The sequence below is a fragment of the Dipodomys spectabilis genome, unplaced genomic scaffold, assembly GCF_019054845.1.
Source record: "Dipodomys spectabilis isolate Male_0828 unplaced genomic scaffold, ASM1905484v1 ptg000362l, whole genome shotgun sequence".
NCBI classification, from domain to species: domain Eukaryota; kingdom Metazoa; phylum Chordata; class Mammalia; order Rodentia; family Heteromyidae; genus Dipodomys; species Dipodomys spectabilis.
The window spans coordinates 3618591-3623471 of NW_024871039.1; the positions used below are offsets into that span (position 1 = coordinate 3618591).

The window sequence follows — 4881 nt, forward strand, 5'->3', positions numbered from 1 at the left end:
GAGATATGAGGGTAGTGGTTCAAGGCCAGCCCAGTCAGGAAAATCTGGGAGACTTTTACTCCCAATTAACCACAAAAAAATGCCATATGTTAAGTTGTGGCTCAAGAAGTAGAGCTCTACCTTGACCAAATACCTCATGGATAGACCTCAGGCCCTGAGTTCAAGGCCCAAGACCAGTGCACATGCACACACACACAACTTAATAACAACGTTCTCAAACCTAGCAAGGTGCCATCCTAATCCCTTAATGTCATGCTTTGTTATGATAACTGGAAAAGTCTAACCTCTGGCATGGGCTGCAGTCCATGCTGGTAAACAGCATCTGAAAATAGTAATTGGCTCACAGCCAGTCAGACCAACCCAGACGGGAAGCAGGAGTGACGTGGTGCAGGCATATGGCCCCTACTCCTCTATTCACCTAAACTGGAATCAGAGTGATGTGACACAGGCAAGCAGTCCCCACTCACCCAGACCGGATGCCAGAGTGAGGAGCCAAGGGCACCAAGCCCAGACTTATCCAACCAGGAAGCAGTAGTGAGGTGATGCAGGGACATGGCTCCTACCCACCCACACCAGAGGCAGTGGTGAGGTGACACAGGCACCACGGCTTCTACTCCCCAACTCACACAGACCAGAAGCAGGAGTGAGATGACACATGCACGCGCCCCCCACTCATCTAGAGTGGAAGCAGGAGAGAGTGAAATGGGCATGCAGCCCACAGTCACCCAGACCAGAAGTGGGAGTGAGGTGGTGCAGGCACACGGCTCCTACCCACCCAGACCAGAAGCAGGAGTGAGGTGACAGGGGCACAGGGACCCACTTACCTTCCCCCAAACTGGAAACAGGAGTGAGGTGACACAGCATGCGGCCCCTACTTATCTAGCCAGGAAGCAGAAGTGAGTTGATGGTCTCATGCTACACCAGAGGCATGATCCTAGCATTCCGGGCAGCCCCCTTCTCTCCTGGCCTTTGTGAAGGGCTGCTAGGTTCCATGATGCACTCCGGATGTCAAGGGGCTGGAGCCAAGGTTGCTGCTGCCCTCCCTCAACTGTTACTGCACCTGTTGCAGCTATGGTAGCAAATTTAATAAGTTCTAATTCACAGACCATATACTATGAACTATTAATGTCTTCAGGTGCCATGTTCCACTTGCTAGTCACTTAATTTTATAGTTGCCAATGTCTTAAGTGTTCACTGACTTGTAAATATGCTGGAATGGAAATCCTAATATCACTGATGTCTTTTAATTTCTAGGAATGATGATTTTGAAATGACCCTTTCTGAAGAGAAGAGGAGGGAACATAGACCCAACTGTTGAAGTGTGTCTTTGGGTGACACTATTGGCCCAAAAATGAGGCAACACATCTGGTATCCAGTTGTTTTGGTGTTAGTCTTTGCGTCATGTTTTCTGTTTGGCCTTGGAGAGTCTTAGGCTTCTCTTTGTAGACACAGAAGATGGGAAAGTAATTGCCAAGGCTTATATATTCAGGAGCCATTTACTTTCTGCCCTTCTGAAATGGCATCTCACTACATAGCCAAAATGGCCTTGAACTTATACTGCTTCTGCTTCAGCCTCCCAAGTGATGGAACTACAGGCTTACCATACCATGCCCAGCTATCTCTCATGGACCATTTGAAATAGAAAAATCATGACATGTGTGCTATATCTACTAAGAGACTTGTGCAAAGATCAAATAATATACAACCCAGTTGTTAAGAATATAGACTCATATTAAACTGAATTTCAAATTCAATTTTGGTTTCTTACCTGCTTTTGGTTAAAGACTTAGACACTATATCACTGAGCTTTATTCACTTGTACAGAAATGTGAATGGTGCCAGGGACAGGTGGCTCATGCCTATAATCTTACTTAGGAGGCTTAGATGTAAGGCTTGTGTTTCGGCAGAAAAGTCCCCATTAGGACAAGAGCCAAAATGATGAGCCAGATACTCTTCTGAAAAATGGTTTAACATGGTAGATTGTTTCCCACATGTCAGTTTGTCATTCTGCTTCTAGTCAGAAAATTTATAAGGTTCAGAGAAGGATTCAAGCTCTCTGTTAAACCATACTGTAGCCATTTTGATTTTTATTAAAGGAATAATGAATTTAAACATTGGTAGCTCATGCCTATAATCCTTGCTGCTTAGGAGGCTGAGATCTGAGGAACATGATTTCAGGCCAGCCCAAGCAGGAAAGTCCATGAGACTTGTCTCCAATTAAGCAGTGATAAACCCAGAAGAGGAGGTATGGCTTAATAGAGTATTATTCCTAAAGAAAAATCTCTATTTAAGCTGCTCTAAAACTTCAGGTCATATGTTGGGACATTGCCACCTACAATGCTGCTGGACCCTGCCTTCCTTTGGTGTGTTTGCCTAGAGCCTGGCTTTCACTCCTGTGGATATAGGCTGTTTAGCCCTCAACCTTGGGGGTGGCATGATCCGTGTATGGAATATACTGCCCATACAAACAACTATGATGTAAGCAATGACTGACAAGGTGTTAAGTCCAAAGTTACAATGGTAAGGATGTATTCTGTTTAGCTTTTTTCTTTAGTTAATTGCTTTTTTGTTGTTGTAAAGATACTATACAGAGGGTTACAGTTACATGAGTGAGGTAATGAGTACACTGCCTCTTGAACATTGTTACCCCCTCCATAGTTTTCCCCCTACCATCCCCTCCCTCCCTCCCTTCCCCGAGGTTCTTTTTTTTTTGATTGTGATTAAGTGATTACATAATTTCCAGAATTTCACAGTATTGTGGAATAATGATGCTCATTTAAAGTCACAAGTTCATTCTAACTTTCCTGGAGCAAATTGTCTATCACAGTCTGTAACATATAACGGTGTAGTTAATTGCTTTTTAAAGTTTATACGCTTATTTAATGTACTCTAGGAAATCAAAAGTTAATATTTGGGATTTTTGGTGCAATTTGCAATTAGGCAAGTAAGAGCACCCATTGTCCCCAAATTCAACATTTAAAATTATTAAAACTTTGTTCAGATGTTTTAGTCATCAGAAATTTGAGCCAGGGATGTAATGCTTGCTGCTGGGTCTTCACTGATACAGAGAGGATTATGATTTGATGTTAGCCCAGGAAAAACATTAAAAATATTGGATCTCAATCAACATCTGAACCCAATGCATTGTGCTTCTTAGGTAAAAAGAAGGATTGTCGTCCATACCGGCCTGATCACAGACATAAAACCCTACCACAAAAATAGCTAAGCCAAGCCGGGCGCAGGTGGCACATGCCTGTAATCTTAGCTACACAGGCTCAAACAGTAGAGCCCTTGCCTTGAGCTGAAGAGCTCTGGGACAACACCCAGGCACAGAGTTCAAGTCACATAACCAACAAAAGAAAAATGAGGGCTGGGAAGGTAGCTCAGTGGTAGAGCGCTTGTCTTGCATGCCTGAGGGCCTGGGTTCGATTCCTCAGCACCACATAAGTAAAAAGAAAAAAGCCGGAAGTGGCGATGTGGTTCAAGTGGTAGAATGCTAGCCTTGAGCTGAAGAGCTGAAGGACAGTGCCCAGGCCGAAAGTTCAGGCCCCATGACTGGACCGCCCTCCAAAAAGAAAGAAAGAAAGAAAAATGACTAAAGCCAAAAAAAGCACATGTATGGATCATCTAGTAGAGTACCTACCTAAAATGCATGAAGCCCTGAGTTTAAGTTCTAGGATAGAAAGGGGGAAAGGATGTGAAGGAATAGAAGGAAGAAAAGAAGGGAGGGAGGAGTTATTCTGTATATTGTACTTGCTTAGCTATTTCATTAAGGTGGCTTCTCATTCCTTTTTCTTTTCTTTTTTTTTTTTGTTCGGTTGTGGGGCTTGAACTCAGTTTCTGGATCCTGTCCTTGATCTTTTTGCTCAAGGCTAGTGTTCTACCGCTTTGAGTTACATTGTAACTTATGGTTTTCAGTGGTTAATTGGAAATAAGAATCTCATAGATTTTCCTTCCTAGGCTCGTGTTGAACCTTGATTCTCAGATTTCAGCCTTCTGACTCGCTAGAATTACAAGTATGAGCCATTGGCTCTGGTTACTCATTTGTTTTCTTTCTATTTGTAAGTCATGGGACTTGAACTCTGGGTGCTGTCCCTGAGCTCTTCAGCTCAAGTGAAGTGCTCTACCACTTGAGCCAGAGCCCACTTCTGGTTTTCTGGTGGTTAATTGAAGATAAGAATCTCCTGAGCTTTCCTAACTGGGCTGGCTTTGAACTGCAATCCTCAGATCTCAGCCTCTTGAGTAGTTAGGATTACATGTGTAAGCCACCTGCACCCAACTTCCTCATTTATTTTCTCATGGTGAGTTGTAGCTGATTTCTCTACTCCTTGTAGTTCCTAGAAACTACAAAGTAAGCCTAGAGGTACCTCATCCTTTACAGTATCCTTAGGACCAAGTGACTGCTGAGTGCAGGAAAGGAGACGAGGGCAGTATAAAATACAATGCTATTTATCAATCTATCCATCCATCTACCTATCTATCTATCCAGAAAAGAGCACTAACACAGTCCCCCACTACGATAAATTATGCAGTTGAATTTCCCACATTTGGGGAAATCGCGGTGTCAGCACATCTGGAGTGCAATAGATAAGCCTTGCCCTGGGAAAACCACCTTCGTGATCATGGTATCTCCCCTGCCAGGTAAGTGACAATGATGACTTGGTATTTAAAAAACTAACAAATACATGAGAGTAGTTCACATTTGTAATCCTAGCTACTCAGAATGCTGAAATCTGAGGATTAAGCTTTAAATACTAGATAAATTTTGCTGAATTTTGCTTAAAGCTCCTTTGGTGTTTTTAATTGTAGGTTCATTTATTTTCTTGTTTTACTGTTTCTTACTGTGACTACCAAAAAGGTGAGTGACTTCCGTTGCTTGTA

At 43.0% G+C, this 4881-nt stretch overlaps 1 non-coding gene across 1 annotated transcript; it reads right to left on the reverse strand.

Annotated features, from left to right (window-relative positions):
* Positions 1–4486: 4486 nt before the first annotated feature.
* Positions 4487–4649, reverse strand: LOC122095840. Its single transcript, XR_006145221.1, has one exon. It is a non-coding gene; the product is annotated as a U1 spliceosomal RNA (small nuclear RNA).
* Positions 4650–4881: the final 232 nt, after the last annotated feature.